Source organism: Anopheles coluzzii, chromosome 3 (genome assembly GCF_943734685.1).
Source record: "Anopheles coluzzii chromosome 3, AcolN3, whole genome shotgun sequence".
NCBI lineage: Eukaryota > Metazoa > Arthropoda > Insecta > Diptera > Culicidae > Anopheles > Anopheles coluzzii.
Window position 1 is genome coordinate 45,343,800 of NC_064671.1, and position 16,934 is coordinate 45,360,733.

General features: G+C 40.5%; 1 long non-coding RNA gene across 1 annotated transcript in view; it reads left to right on the forward strand.

The window, feature by feature from the left end:
• Nucleotides 1-2,083: 2,083 nt before the first annotated feature.
• Nucleotides 2,084-16,934, forward strand: part of LOC120956611 (uncharacterized) — a 70,857-nt gene continuing 56,006 nt past the window's right edge. Inside the window, exons 1-2 of the long non-coding RNA XR_005751864.2 lie at nt 2,084-3,686; nt 4,524-4,619. This is a non-coding gene — a long non-coding RNA (uncharacterized LOC120956611). The remainder of the gene's footprint in view (nt 3,687-4,523; nt 4,620-16,934) is intronic.

A 16,934-nucleotide genomic window follows, 5' to 3' on the forward strand; every position in this document is an offset into this window, starting at 1 on the left:
GGAGAATCTACTGAGAAATGCATATTGAGGAAAATGGACCACATGTTTTGATGAGGGTAAAAACAATGAACGTACCACCACCAATTTGAAGGCACATTGTGCGCAGGTGCAGGCTCGGAAAACAGGCTCGCTGGGGAAAATGTGTTTTCTTTACCATTTGAAACGTTAGAGGGTGTTAGACGCGAATACCATCAAGCAGTACTGTACTAGTATGGTTATATACAAGTACCCATACATACTAGCCATCATACGGTCACATACACGCACCCACACATACACACACAGCGATCGATTCTCATTAGCCAATGAACAAACGCGCTTCTAATTTTACACAAATGAGAAAAACCATACCTTCACTACACTGGGAAAAAGAGAAATGAGACGAAGACGAAGGGAAATTCGTATCCAGTCGGGAGGAGAACTACTTCGAGCGAGAAGGAATCATAAAATAGTAACACATACATACAAACACCCGTGCTGAGTAAGAGTGACTAAGTAGAGTTTTAAGTAGCTTGAGGGCAACTTTTTTTGCCGGGAGTAAAAAAGAAGGGAAATTGCTTGTTTTTTTGCTGTTTGCGTCCCAAAAACTGAAGGAAATATTTTGCGCGCACACTCGTGAACACGTGAACGTTGGCGAGAGAACGGGGGTGGTTGGGGAGCGGTGGTTCAACAACCGTCTCATCCGGGTGTTCTCATCAGCATAGCAGTCGCGGGAGGTTGCCCGAACGCCCCATTCATTTGGTAAGATATGATGGTTTTTCGGTTCCGTGACCGTGCTGCCAACTTTTTCGGTGCTTTTTTATTACGTTTTGTGCGAAATTATGTTATACAATGCTAGCTTTGTACAATTTGAAGTAAAATTAAAATATGGAAAATTCTGTTTTTCATATTTTTAATTAATATGATTGTTATGATTTTCACACTTTTTAATTAATTTATTATTTAACATAACGTTGTATTGTAGTATTACGTTACATCAACATTCCATAGACTATGATTTTCCAAAAAATACTAATATTGAATTTATTAATTAATTATTTACAATATTAAGTTTTTTTTTTTCAATATAAATAACTTATTTGTTCTAAAATGTGGGTGATGTACACAAAATATAAAAAATAAAAGGAGCAAGATTCAATTCCAAAATAATGATTTTTTATAATAACCCATGCAAATATTCCAGCACTGTTTTGTTTTTCGCCGCACTGACATAAAAAATCAGCCATGGTAGCATGAGAGAGACAGTGAGAGAGAGAGAGAGAGACAAAAAAGAAACAGTAAATATAACTCACCCCTATCGCTTCAAGGATACGGTGCAGAAAACTCGAACGCCGGGCACGAGCACGCTACTCGGGCGTTTGTTTACCTTTTACGTAAATTTTCTCCCTTCAGCTCTCCCAACTATGCACCCTCTCCGCTACTTTCTGTTTCTCTCGATCGCATTCTCTCTCTCTCTCTCTTTCTCTCTCTCTCTCTTTCTCTTACTTGTACACTCATACAAACACACTTCCATGGTAGTATATTTGAACACATACATATGTAAGCACAATTAAAACCAGCGCTCCTAAATACAACCTCGAACCTTTCACATAGAAAGAAACCATTTGGATGAGACGGAAAGAGAAAGAAGGCAAACAGTTTCATTTTTCCCCTCTTGGTACACACACACACACACATACAGTCACCGCGTTTGCAATGTGGCGCTTGTGGCAGGGAAAATCAACCCTTCATTGACGGCATGACGAGGCAGACGGGGTGGAAGAAACGGCACACCGAGCATCCGCACCATATCCGCACGTTTCCCTGCTGGGTCGTAAGTAACCGGAGCACGAAAAGGACGAAGCCGAAGGGTATTTAATCGACACGTGTCATCTCGCTTTGACGATCTCACCGCCGCTCGGCGGGATGGAAAACGCACATTAGCGAGCAGCGTAAAGCAAAGCCTCCCCTCCTGCAGGGACTCGTTTTTGTGTGTCTGTGTATGCACATTTACTACCCATCGTCGGACGCAATGGTGTTGGTGTGCGCCAGTAGACCACGGGCCAGAGCGAGAGAGCAAGCGCTTAATTTGCATATATTTGCTATATATGAAATAATTTTTCCTTTTAATATTTCCCACTCGGTGATAACTTCATTCTGGTGTGAAATAATTGCTCCGCGGTAACCATTTTTACATCATTACGCCAGTCCACTTTGTTTATGCATGCATACGCGTAGCAGGCGGCGTCGGCAGCAGACGGTTCCTGGCAAGCGCTGCTGGGTGCTGCCTTTGGCTGCTACTGCTGCCGTTTGCCAGCAATTTAGCGGCGGCAGTAGCAGCACCACACAGCGCAACGGCAGCAGCGGCTAACTGTGTAATGTCCCTCGGCTAATACACATCGACCGGGACACGGTTGTCTGCTGCTGCTGCTGATGCCGCTGCTGTTGGTAGAACGTAACCGCTTTCGCAACAGCCCCCCACTCCCGAAGCAAAGAGTTGTTCACCTCGCAACAGTTGCCCAGTGGGTTCTAGTAGCCGGATGGCAGTATGGTCAGCAGTGTCGCTAGATTGCGAATCCTTCCCTGGACGGAAAACGCGAGCGTTCGGCAGTGTGGTGCGTTTGAGTGTGTTGAGTGCGAGTGCAAGTGGTCATACCGTCGAAAGGATGCAAAGATGGGCTACAACCAGCAAGCAGCCCTTTCGTTGCGTCGTGGTCAGTGCGTTCGTTCAGCTGGAAAAATATTTGACGCAAACTGTGCTACTACATCAACAACAACAACAACAACAACAACAACAGTCGCAGCAGTTCGGCAGGAAAACAAACCTTCTCCAGGCGGCGGTGGTGTGCGTGCAGCGTAAGCGTGTGTGTTATCCTTCTCCGAAACCGTGACCGGTGTGAAAAGTGTACGTTTTCGTTTGTTTATTATCATCCGACCCTGTCAACAATAAACGTGCAGTGGACGACAGTGGCCTCGCGTCATTGTGCAAGATGTTGTAGCTCTTCCGGTATGCAGTGGAAAACCATCCTACAGGAACGGAAGCAGATTGAAGGATAAATGAGTGTGTTTAATTAAACGCTCAATTCGCATTTTTTTTCGTGGGTACATGTGATTTGGTGAATCTAGCCCGGTGCAGTAACGGTTGTTGTTTTCGTTTTGTGACCTTTTTAATCCGTGAACGTACAATAACACTATAAAGTTTTAGGAAACACAAAATATTTTGCGTTCAATTATGGGAACTTTCATCCCTTCTACCGTTGAGTGTAAACAAACCAGTTCGATGCGTGATGACCCGTACCCGCCTTTCGCAGTGGTTATGGTAACCTAGTGCGTCATCATCATGTGCGAGCGTCGTCAGGTTCGCGGAAGGATACGGCAGGACACACGACGATAGTATTGAGTGCATTCTCTCGCCTCGACGGTGATAAGCATAAATGTGAATGCGAGACTCAGCTGTTTGTGCCGTACCGGAACCGGAGCTGGAACGTGCTGCTGAACCATGGTTTCAACACAAAACACAACACAGTGCAATCGGTGTTGTTGGACAGCAACTTATTTGCTACCTACAGTGCGAACTTTGTGATTCTTCGTTCAATTTATTTTTAAACAACATGGCACGGTGTGCACAAAATGGCAAGTGAAACTCCTGTAAAGATTCTTTGGCTGCCTATGACTCCCGTTGCTTATTTATTTTCCGTTTCTTATTGGTAAGTATGGAGTGATCAATCAACAAAACTGTTCATTTTATACCGTACGCAATTTCACAACTGTTAAAGGCTCTCTCGCACGGCCATTATTTAGTATGATAATTAACTGTTCCACTATTGATTAAACAATGCACTGCCAAACGCCAACCTAGGCTTGGCGAGGTCGATACAAACAGCTCCTAGCATCGACCCAAAGGGCTTGGTTCAATGAACCTATCGGATAAACACAGCCAACCCTAGCGGGTTTTATGCTACGGCTTGGCACATTTCCGGGGTGCGTACGAGGAATCGAATTGCGTATAGTTTGTATGCTGCACATATGGCCGATTTGTTCAGGTTCTAGTGGTGTTTTTGGTTGAAAAAAGAGCATCGCCGTTCTGTAAACGTGTTGCACAGGACCTGTTGTTGAGAGTCAGTTCTTTCAATTCAAAATTATATCACTATAATGACATTGTTATTGACAACAGCAACAAATACCACACATAAAATATGACATAGAGTGCAACATATTCTCAATAATGAACATCACTTAGCGGTGTTCACTGTATTTCTTACATTATTCAATCATTGATTAAAATGGTCGCAATTGAGCAAGGCATACGTAAATCTTTAGAAAAGCAAACAATCCATATCCTCAATGTCCAATGGTCAGCGATTAAGATTAGAAGACGTTATTATGCTTTTTTCTGTATATTTCAAAACGAAGGATAAGCCGTCTCACCATTAGAGTGATTACTTTTTGAAGATTTTAATTTTCAACGTGCATAAACGATATATTAAAACAAAATATTTCCTAAACATCATATATATATCAACTTTATGTTTTTCTTCTTCTAGAATTAATGACTTGACCATGAATATTATTCAACCAGGATTCTTCAAACCAAACGTGAAAAGCAACAATGTTATTAATAACAACCAAACTATATCAAGGTATGTTTAAATGTTTTTCTCCCATTTTGTAAAATTGAGGTTGCCACAGTTGTCTATTACTTTAATTAATTTACTTGAAAGTATTTTAATATTTATACATATGTTATGCTCTTTTTGAATTTCAGTAATATTCAAACAAGCATGTTGTATTGAATTAGTGCCAAAGATATCTCATTAGTGCAAAAGAGATTCACATTAGGTTGACTTATAATTGAGATAAGTCTTTGTATTGGCATGTGTATCAAAACGATTTTATGTTTTACTACAATCGCAGATACGCCTGTAAGTATCTTTAAATATCTTGAATCCTTTTGGTTCGAATAAATTAACTTAATATGGTTCTACGTTGATGATGGTAATACACATTTTTTTAATAAATCAATCGATCGATTTGGATTGAACGTGGAGTTAACATATTTTATTGAAAATCTTCACAAAAAATGGTACTGAAAAATGCATTTTGAAAAAATAGAATAAAATTAATTTATTTCGCATAATTTGATAGCTAGCAACAGTATTCGTTGCTCAAACAGTAGCACAAATAATCCCAATTTTTACAACAACGTATAGGGAGAAAAAGACATAATTAATTTCGAGTTTTAATTTGATATTATTCTACCTACCAAATTCCATCGAGCATGCACAAGTTCATGGGACCCATTTTTACCACGATGGCTTATAGTGACTCATGGGAACAGTTGTGATGAGAGATTATGTATTTAAGATGTTTAGACTAAACATGCAAAATGCATAGTATTACCTTGTTTTTGAAGTAAAAATTGTTTCCGTGACTCATAATAATGCTTTGAGATAGTCTAATAAATATCTCAGGATCGATCTGGTGCTACAGTCGTCAGCGCGTACGGCTTAACAACATGCCCGTCATGAGTTCAAGCTCCGAATGAACCCCATACGTAGGACTGACCATCCTACTATACGTAATCAGTATGTCACTGAAAGCAAAAGCCAACTAGTAGTACAGCCAAACATGACATGACAAACATGCCAAAGAAGAAGAATAACTATCTCATTATGTCTAACAATCTTACAATTTATATCCACGTGGTCAAAATGGGTCCACTTGTTCTATTAACTAAGCAAAATGAAAAAAGATAAATGAAATAAAAAAAATGCGATTCAACCAGAAGATTTCGTAATGTTGATCCTCGCCAAAAACCTTGCTTCCTTACCCCAATTTACCACCATTCAAACCACGTGATATGACCGGTATGGATGATCGGACGAGGATGAGGTTGGAAGTAAAATTTTGGTCAAAATCATCGTGTCTGCGTAAGCGACGAAGGTCAAGGTTTTATACAGACACACTAAAAAAAAACACACACACACACGCACACTCACAACACAAGCCGAGACATTGCTTTCGTCATCGAAAACAGTTTCATCGTAATGTTCAGCATCATCGTCAGTGTCGCAAAAGCCTCACCGAGAGCATACTATGGCATAGAGATTTGGCACATACACATCAACTGATCAGTTAGATTCTTTTTGAACTACGGAATAGGCAGTTTGATTCCAGGTAGTTTTACGGGTATTTTTCTTAAGCTTTTTAACCAAACAAGCGGATGTATTGATTATGTCTTGTAATAACCGATCAATAGTATGTGAATTGATATGTTTTGAGAACTCCTTTGAGATGATCTAAATTTAACACAATTAACGAAATTGAACCTGTTTCCAGTGGAACCAAAAAATCGTGGCCCGGAAACGCCCACATCTACGCAATAGCCATATTGTCATATCTTAGGGAGTGTGTGTATCGTTACTCCATTTTCCTGTTTTATTATCCATTTAACTACTAAACTGTCCTCTTTCGTCCTTCGAATAACCAACGGTGGTGTGTTTGTGTGTAGGAAGAGTAAGGTAGTTTAGCATAATTTTATTCGACTGTCCGCTTTTTCTCGCCACTCACCAGGAAGTCCCCCCTCCCTTACGTTGAACTGCTTATGGGAATCCTTAATCTCTATGTCCATCGCGAGCTCCCAGTAGAATGGAACGCCAAACGAAATAAAAAAGAAATAAAAGAAAAGCGAACGTAAAACCCTTCGGAAAACCATCTCCAAACATACATCCGCTGCCATTGTCATCCTCAGAATCCATCGGAATCCACTCATTTTCCACGCCCGAATCGAGTCACTAGAAGGTACAGGTTTTCCTTCTCGTGTGGGGGTCTCTTTCTCGCTTATGCATTATTTAAGCATGTTTGACACTTCTTCTCTCTTCTTTTTTCTCTCTCTTTCTCTCTATTCTTCTCTCCCTCCTTCCATCTCGCGTCTTATCTCGCACACACTCTGAGCGGAGGATCCCCACCAAGGGCTTGCTCATCATTAACATTTTCCAATTCCAATTTTCCAACGGCGCTGCTTGCCACTTCTTCTCCATTGTTTTGCTGCCCCTTTCTCCATTTACCGTTCAAAGCTCGTACGTACGAACCTCATCCGTGGGAGAGACAATATACATAAATTCATGTATGCTGTTTTGCTGTAAGCGCGCGCGCGAAATCATTCCACGATCAGTTTTGCCTCGTACATGATAATGGAAGGGTGGAAGCGGATGATGGTGGAAGCCCATAAGCATATTCCCGTTCGTTCTGCTGGCAACGCGAGGCCACCACCCATTAAGATCGTGTAAGCGTGTACTTTCATCGTCTTCGCCGACGTCGTCGTCGCCGGGGCCGTACCGTTGTCGTTTTTGCCTGCCGCGGCAACACACACTTCTTGCGCACACTTCGCGTACGTGTGACATTCCTCTGAGCAATGATGGAGCGAGTGCAAGCAAACGGAATTTCCTCTTGCACGTATCCTAGCACCGCCCTCCTCACCTTCCCCCCTCAGCAAGCTTCTGATGAAAAATCCCATATTCTTCCCTTTTTTTGGTCTTCGTTTTCCCTCCGGGTTGCTTTTTCTCCACTTCTCACATGGTAGCACACGTACATATGTGTACCAACTTCAACCTCACCTCAACACATGTGCCAAAGCTTGCTCTCTCTTGCTCTCTTTTCCCTTCATCTTATTAATAAATTCGTGTATGGGAGAGGTAATATTGCAATAAAAAAACGCAGGATCTTAGCAATGCCTTTTAACTGCGGCTACGAGAATGAGAAGGAAAATTGGTAAAGAATGAAACCAAAACTGCCATCCAAATTCATACTCCCACAATCAGCACCCAGCATCCCGGCACATATGAATGTGTGTGTGTGTTTTTTTTATTATTGCTACCGCTGTTGTTGTTTGGTTCCTAAGTTTTCCACTGCTCCTTGCACGCTTCTGACGCTTTTTCCATACCGCACCATCACGGTCTAGAGCCAGCTGCCAACGTCGTTAGAAATATCAAACAACGTTCCAAGCGTTGTCCCTTGTTACATACATACACACCTCTCTGGCGCTCATGTACATATTTTCATCTCGTCTCATCATCAGCTAATCTCTCGCTCTCGCGTATTTCAGTTCGTTGGTTGTAAAGACTTTCCGTCGATGGGAGGGTGAAATTTGGGGTGGGTGGAAAGAACAGAGAGCCACATGTAAAGATAGAGCGTCCAAGTATGGCATAAAAAAAGTTCGTGTTTGTACCAGGAACGTCTTGATCTTAAGTGTAATACATTAGCAATAGCAGGCGACAAAATGTGGAATACTTTTAACTAGCAAAGGCAGAGAAAATTATGCACTACTTTTAAGCGCAGTTCGCAGTTGAGTTTATTCGCAGTTCGAGTAAATTGAGAACAAGACCTCTTTAATAAAAGGGTTGCAGGAAATAAAAATAATTGGCACCATGATTTAATTAACATACAACTGACTTAAAGTAATTATTAATTAAATAAGTAAAGCTTGAGTGCTTGAGCATAACAATTGGAACAAGATTGCATACACTAAAAAATGTCAGGAAAATGCATTTGTGAAGATAAAATTTACTAACATATAATTTATGTTTCGTAATACTTCTTTTTTTGCTCCGTATATTGTAATAAAATTAGTTCACAGGGAATTACGCAAAACATATTTTTAGTACTAATTAATAGCTTGATAGATATACATTAAATGTAACGCTTAATAGTAACATTAAAAAAGATAATTAAATAAAATAAATCATAATAACATTCATTACTATCTTAAATCATTCATTAAATGATGAATGCAGCCTGATTATTCAAGTACCAACAATTCTTTAACTAAAGTTTCAATTAATTTTCTGGTTTTATGCTAGGTTATACTAGTAGATTTATTGCATCAAAAGCAGGACTTGTACTACGCTTCAAAATTACAACGTTACAATGACCATACTACGATTCTTGAAACATTCACTCTACTCTGTCTTAAAACTAGTGTTGTGAAGATTTTTTAAAATAATTTCTCATTTCCTTAAAATGGCAAGTTTAACATTCGGGTGGCATTTTCCCCACCAGAAATTTCTCCAACATTGCTCATCATGCATTTGCACATACAAAATGACCAACAAAAAAAAACCTAAATAAGGGGAAACGCGACTTCGCACAGAAACGAAAACAAAATATGAGATGAGAAGATGAGAGCGAGAGAGGACACATTTTGTGCAGTGTGTGAGTGAGTCTTAAAAAAAACATATAAGCAACACGGACGAGAGAGAATTTTTCCCGATAGGAGCGGGATTAGGGATAAAAAAATGACTCCCTACGAGCAAGCCAAACCTGTTCGTGTGCGACAGGTCTTGGAAAACATAAAAACTACCAACACAGCTTTACCAGTACGGTTAAATACTATCGCTGGCTTTTCGTCCTCCTACAGCAGCTCTCTTTCTGACACTTTTCTCGATTTATCTCGCATTGCGCGCGATGTAATCATAATTACATAAACAATCTTGAGCTTATCATTGGTGTTTATTACGATCCGCCGATGCACGTGTGTTGGTGTGGAGTCGGCTACTAGCACTGTTAGTACGTGTATTAGTAGCAACATTAGTAGTCGTCCCACCGATACGAGCACATGTGTGAAGTAAATGAGCCACCGAAATGAGCCGAAGAAAGTGTGACAGGGATAGAAAGGATAAAAGGAGAAGGGTACCAATGCTATTCGTAGTCGGTGCGAGGGAGTGAAACGGTTGGCCATCTGTACTGCTCACTCGTGTCACCATGCAATCGTGCACACGGAAGGCGAGATGCATGTGTGAGGATTTTGCGCGAAATTTGATTTTGCAAAATATGAAAATCAGGCCACACATATACGATGCTGCGCCTTGTAATTGGTTGTTCGTTACGAAGCGATTTGCTAACGTCATGGCGGATGGCACATCGAAGGTCCCGGTAGATGATTGCCGGAAACAGAATGTGTGCGTTTGTGTGTGTGTCATTTGTTAGGTATGGATTGGAAAAAAATATTTCAGGACAACAGCTTTAGATATTTTTAAGTAGTTCTCTATATTAACATTTAACGCCTAATATTTTCTATGCAAGCATTGTTTTGATAATAGTATTTAGTACAGCTTTATTCATATAGAAATATAATGTTTTGGAAAATTATGAAATGCGAAATATTGCAAAGAATATAAATACATATATTAAATATTTTATAGGGTCTATTGGAATAAGTGCTAGGGTTCATTTTTTTTGCTGGGAAAAAAGATTCATTTCACTTTCTCTAAGGTTAATTTATAGTATTGTTTGGAACAGAAAAAATTATTAAAATGGAGGAAAACGACGTCGCCAACTCTATCATATTGCTAGATTTCGAATGTGAACCTATTCTAGAGAATTTCTTTTCTTTCACTGTTCAAATTCAATCAATAATTTCTCCATACCTACCTTGGTAGTTGTAATTGCTGCCTACCGAGACAATGTTGCTGGCTGCGTATACTTTATATATCTATATATTTCATCACCAGCGGTAGCAGCAGCAACAGCAATAGCAACAAAAGCACTCCACTCGTTTCGCGCTCGTGTGTGCTTTCACATTTTTAGTCCTTCCCATCCCATCCTTCCTCTCTATATCTCTATGTCGACTCGACAGTTCCCTCTCCCCGTCCAAAATCATCATCGCATTTTTCATCTTCGATTCCTTCCTTCGAATCGACTTCCCTTCCGCGCCACTCAAATCAAACCGACCGTACACAGCATCCGGTGAAAAGCGCTGTGAGATTTTCTTGTATTAGTCACCCTCTCTCACTGGTACGGGGAGTTTTTTTTCTTCTCTTTTTCATCTGTCGCCAGGGAAGAGGAACAAAAAAAACCTGCCAACTTTTTCCTTTCCTCCCCGTTCCGCGGGCAGTTCAAACGGTGGCTATAATTTATTGCATATATAATGCGAATGTGCAAGTGTGTGAGTGAGTCGGCGACCGGGGCGTGTAGGAGTCATCAGGGAATGGCAGACATTGGAGTAAAATCTTGCAAAAAGACTTCTAGTCGCGTGAAGCGAAGGAAAAACGCAACTGGGTGTGCATAAAAAAGTAGGAACTTAAAAAAATAAGACAAGGGCTGCGAAAGATGCTGGCAAATGGATGAATTTAATGGGGTGAGCCGTTAGCTGCCCAGGGATGGTGACGGTGGAAAATGAATCGTTGAAGCAGTTGCTAAAGAACGTACCGTGTCTTTGAGTGTGCGAAAGCAGGACGAAGCACCTTGGTGGCATGCGGAGGGAGAAACTTGCCTGCAGCCGAAAAGGTGAGGGAGCTGAATTGAGAGGAAGGAATACAAAAAAAATTGCAACCGTTGAAGGGCTCAGAAATGTAAAAAAAAGTGCGGTAAAAATCGATATCACGAGCTACTGACGAGGGTTGCGAGCAGCAAAAAAAACCCACCCCTCACCTCTATTATGAGCGAGAAGGGAAAGCGAAGGATTGAAGTAACTGGGAGAGAAAAACAGAGAAAGATGCAAGGAAAACCTTTTCTCTCTGTGTGTGTGCGCGCGCGAGTGAGGTTCGAGAAAAACAAATAGGAGAAACGCTTGGTGAGGAAAGCATACGAAAGTGCTATGGAGACATTGAAAAAGAAATTAATGGAGAGTGTGCTGAGGCGCGAGAGGAGCGGGAAAAATTTGAAGAAAATTCAAACAGACCTAAGAGGGAAACACCAACACACATACAGAGAAGGTAGAAAAGCAAGAGCAGTAGAGTGTAATAAGAGGCGAGTTTTTTGACAAAATTCAAAAGACAAATGCATCCTCTCTGACGGGTCTTAGCCGGTAAATGCTTTTCATGCACACACAGACGAACGAGCACGTGCATACATATACTTTAGGTTTAAAAGAAAGTACATATTCTATACTGTGAGGGTGCACCGAAGCGGTGGGAAAACATTCGACTAGATACTATCCTTGTCATTGAGCTTATGGGTTTGCTTTCATTAGAGAATTTTATGTAAATAGATTTTTTTCCTTTTTTGTGTATCTTGACAGCATTTGTACTGCTTTCTTGTAGTATGAAAAATAATATATTGCTATAAAAATATGTTCAATGTCCTGCATTATAAAAATAGTTTAAAATTTTTTAAATGATTCATGTTTTAGAGTCGAATAAAAGGAAACAATAAACAATCAATTAAACAAACTAAAAAAAATGTTATTTAAGATACTTTTTAGCGCTTACTTGAAAGGGTAGCATGCAAAGCACACCACAGCATTGCCTGGCTGCTTACCAAATACCACCAATGCTGCGTTGTTTTAGTAGCAAAAGTAGGACAAACTAGGAAACATCCTCCTTGACAAAAATCACTGCCATTTGAGTGAAAATAAAAGGAAGAATCGGCACAAAAAAACTGATACATAACATCACATCACAAGCGGTCGTCTTTGGCGTATCGTAAAAATTTACAACACTCGAAGCCCATAATAAGGACAGCGGCAGGAGTTGCTGGCTGCCCCGTCCGATTGCTGGCGGGAAATGGGCGTACAGGGGATGATAAGAACAAGCCCGGCGTACCAGCCGCTACCTTTTCTGTCCAAGACCAACAGAAGGAGGATCTACCTATGCTTCCAGCGGGCTACCGGTACCGGAAGGTGGAAACCGAAATGGATGAATGAAATTGCGATGGTCAGGATGGTTGCTGGCGATTCGGGTATTTTCAGGCGAAGGTTGTTTTCAGTCGAATTCCAGACGGAAGGTTTTGAACATTGAGGGACGAGAGAGAGAGAGATAGAGAGACAGCCGGAGTGCTGGTGCTAGTTGAAAAGCGATTCACATTGACAATGCTCAAAGGTTATTCACCGGTTGGGCAACGTTGGGCGACGTTGGTCCAAGGCGGAGTATTGCAGTCACGATTTGGTTTGCTTTATTATTGGAATGGTTGCTTTTGGCAAAGACTCAGTGTCCACACATTAACTGCATTTTTTATGTTAATTCAGCTCGATGAGAGGGCTACTTTTACAGTGTGTTATAATTATGCTAACAATTCCTGATTGTTTTACTGATTGTGTTAAACCAACAGACAGAAATTTCAAATTTTACTGAACCGGCTCATAGTTTTCCCATGCAGCGGATGTTCCAATGCAGGCTTTGTAGTGCGAGCAGTGCTATGTGAATTTAATTGTTGCACCATTACTACCGTTCGTATTACTACCGTACGCTGTCACCGCAACCCCTTCCCTCGAGGTTTTCAAACAAACTGACCAAAGGACATCGCCGGTGAACAAAATGGTACGATTGTAGCAATAAAGATAACGAACACGCAAAGTTCATGTAGCCGATGAAAGCATGTGTAGCGTTGGTCTGCTTTGTTTTTCTTTTGCTTCCGGGTGTCCGATACGTTCTTCATGCCTCACGCTTTGCCCGAACCTTTTGATCCTTTGCGTTGCGCGTTTTTTTGTTCAAACTGTTTCAATGCGTGACTGACTGTTCGTACTATCCCTCTCAAACTTTGTTCAAGACTACCGCTATGGTTTGACCATTTCCGAGGTGAGCTGCTGAGGGGAATGTTTTATTCCCACACTCCTCAACCAGCTGGACGCACCGCGGCGGACAAAACGTTCATTTCCTTTCCCATTTTCAGCGTGCTGCCGCCTCCCTGCTTGAGCGGGCGGGAAAATCGGAACCAAACCTTGAAGCGATTTTCCGTGTTGTTGTTTTGGTTGTGTCGGTTCAATTCCTGTGCCGGTGTCCCTTCTCGAGTCGAAAAAAAACACACACACACACCACGTGACAAGCACGACTGGACAGATAAACATCGAGCTAGGCTCGGTACTCTTCGCATCCTTGTGGAAGTGATGAAGAAGTGTTTTGGTCTGTCGGCGGCGATGATAATAGCCGTTGGCTAGCTAGGCTCTTTCGATTTCAAGGAGCCGTCCAGAAAGGTTTTGTTTGGGTTTGGATGAGAATAGTTTTTTGTTGCCGTTGTGGTCTGTCACTGTGCGTGTTGGTGCGGCTATCCTGTGAGACCCTCACATGGCACTTGTCTTCAAGTTGCTCTTTACGGGGTGTTTCAGAACTTTTTTTATCAGTTTTTTTTCGGGAAGAAGAGTATAAAAAGACAAAGAAAATGTTCACAGAGGCGCTCAGTAAGCTTTAAGTTAAGGACCTATGTGTACGTTTGAGGTGTACGCCTGTTGATACGTTTAATGTTTGTATGTTTTTGTTCGATGGCGTCACTTTGTTTATCTTTAGCACCACGAAACAGTGCAATGTCAATAACATAGTGCGTTATTGAGTTAATTTATTTCAAGCGATGTTGGCTCCATTTCACATTACAACATCGTTTAAATTCCAAACCACTTACTGCGTGGATAAGAATGAATTGAATTAATTAATCTTGAATCTTGAATTAATCTTGAATTGAATTTTACAATATATTATTTTTAAGTGATACGACCAACTAGCCCGTTTTAACGAGAAATAGGAAAACATATTCCTGTTTGAAACCCATCATTAAAAGTAGGTGTGAATATCTTTTACAAAGATTAACACTCCTCAAAATCATAAACTGCTACTGTGCATAAAGAGCAGATTACATAACTGCCATTCATTGTTCTTTGGGTACACCCCACTGATGTGAAACATGCTGACCCGCTTGGACACGTGCCATCCTACCCTTAGACTAAACAAAATCACTCTTGTTCAACCCGTAACGAAACCACCCGTTACGCGTGGTATAAAAAGCGCCCTAATTAAAATAATATTTCAACCCTTTCAATGCTAACATACCGTTGACGACCACTGTAACTGAGCAAACCCTTCGGGCGATGTGCTCATTTGTCCAGCGGAAGAATAAAAAGGCAAATACATCGGCAAACATACCCTCGGGCACACACAGCAGCAGCTAGAAACGATGACCTAGAAGAATGAAAATCTTTAATGACTGGTCTTTCCGTGTTCTTCATTTGTGTACACGCAGGAAGAAGGAAATCTTACAACGGGGTAATCAGAAACATTTTATATGTGTCTCACAAGAAAGGGTACCCCTTTACAAGGCAAAGGAATGAAATTAAGGAAATTACACCCAATTAATATTCATTTCAGGAAATCACTGAACCCTTCCCTACGTGAATCTACTCTGTACTCTGTCATCCTTACCGTTGCTGACGACTGATGATGCTAACTTCCATTTCAATCTGGTGTTCCCGAAAATAGAAGGGTTGCCGCATTGAGCTGCCAACGCAAGCTATTGGAAAGGTTAATAAGGCAAGTGGTTGTGTCGTGACGATTAAACGCAACCTATCGGATTAGAAAAGAATGAGCTGCTGGTCATGAATAAATTACGGATTGTCAACATGCTTTTCCGCACTTTCGAGGCTTTAGAATCCAAAACAGGGGTTCGGTTTTGGTTTGAAGACAAGAGATTTGTAAATCATTTTAAACGTTTGTTGTGGTTTATCTGTCATTTCAATATGGTTATTAGATACAGCTCGTTTCGTGTTCAAGAAAAAAAAACTAAATCTGTTTTAATTGTAGCAAACAATGTATCAGTTTAATGATAATAAGTAATAATACGTAAATAATTTTTCAATTTCGATTAATATAAATTTTAATATCCCACTAACTCAATTTGACATACTTATTATTGCATTTTAAAATAGCAAACCGTTACCAAGACACACATTAAAAGTCTATATAAGAAAAAAACTGATTTCAACCAATTTTGTGCATTCCCGTAACATCCAGCAGAATTACAAAGCATGCCTCAAAAATTCAGAAACAAAAAATAAAACAACTTTGATAGTTCAATTCATTTGAAAACTGCCTTTTCCTGTGATCCTGATAGTTTGCAATGAAATAGTAGGAAAGGAAGGGAGTTCACACTTAGCTCAGTGCTGCTACATTTTTGCATTCGTTTGCACCAAATGGCATTTTCATCAAAGTCTGATACGAAAAATCCAATTTTGTTACACTTTAGCACACTCCTGCTCCTCGACTGCCACCAAAACAATGCAGCCGTATGGTGAAAGAATCCCAACTTATCCGCATTGAACATAGGAAGGATGCAAAAAGGGGGTTTTGTTTTAATGGAATGGAGTTGTACTTTTGCTGCAAGTTTTAAATTCGAAACGATGTATATTGGTTCGAGAAAAGTAGTAGCAAATAAGTCCAGCAACCGATTTTTCTCTTCTTGCACTGCACATCTTATGTATTGAATCTCGTGAGAAGGTTATACAAATCAATGCAGAATTCATTCATTCCAAAACGTTGGATTTTATTCGTTTATCTTGTCGGCCAAATTGTATTGTCCTTTCTCTGTAGGTTAGTTATTTTCAATAAATAAAAGATCTTTGTTCGGTGAAAGAAGTTGTAGTATATTTCAATTATAACTGTGTTAAATGTATTGTAAAGAATAATGAAAGTTTTTTGAATTTTGGAAAGGTGGTTTATACATATCATGAAGCCATCTGAAGGATAACACATTTTAACATAGGAATATCAATAACAACGATACACTAGGTTTTTTTGGCCCTGTTTTTCAGTGCACGACAACAAACTTGGAACAAAGAGAAGGTGTAATTTATTACATTATATTTATTTTATGTCATGCTCCATTTCACTTTCTCGCATTGCACGGTCCCTCTGTTCATTGCATTCTAGCAAACATTTAACTTACGGGCCCGTTGTCAAAGTTGGTCCCGTGCCTGGATACTTTCCCTGTGCCAGCGTTGTTCACTGTACCGAGAAAGGGCGAGAACGATGGATGTATGTAACACATTGCATTTTACTTTTCTCTCACCTGCTCCTGCTTCTTGTCTTTCCTCCCTCCCTTGGAACCCAACCGTTTCATTACTGCATTTTGCAATTTTTACCCGAAACTCCATCCGTTTCTTTGTCTTGGCACGCGTTTGATGCTTTCCATCATATTGCCACCACCGTCGCGGGGTCTTGCTTTGCAATCGCCTGGCAGCATGGGGTTGATAGTGTTTT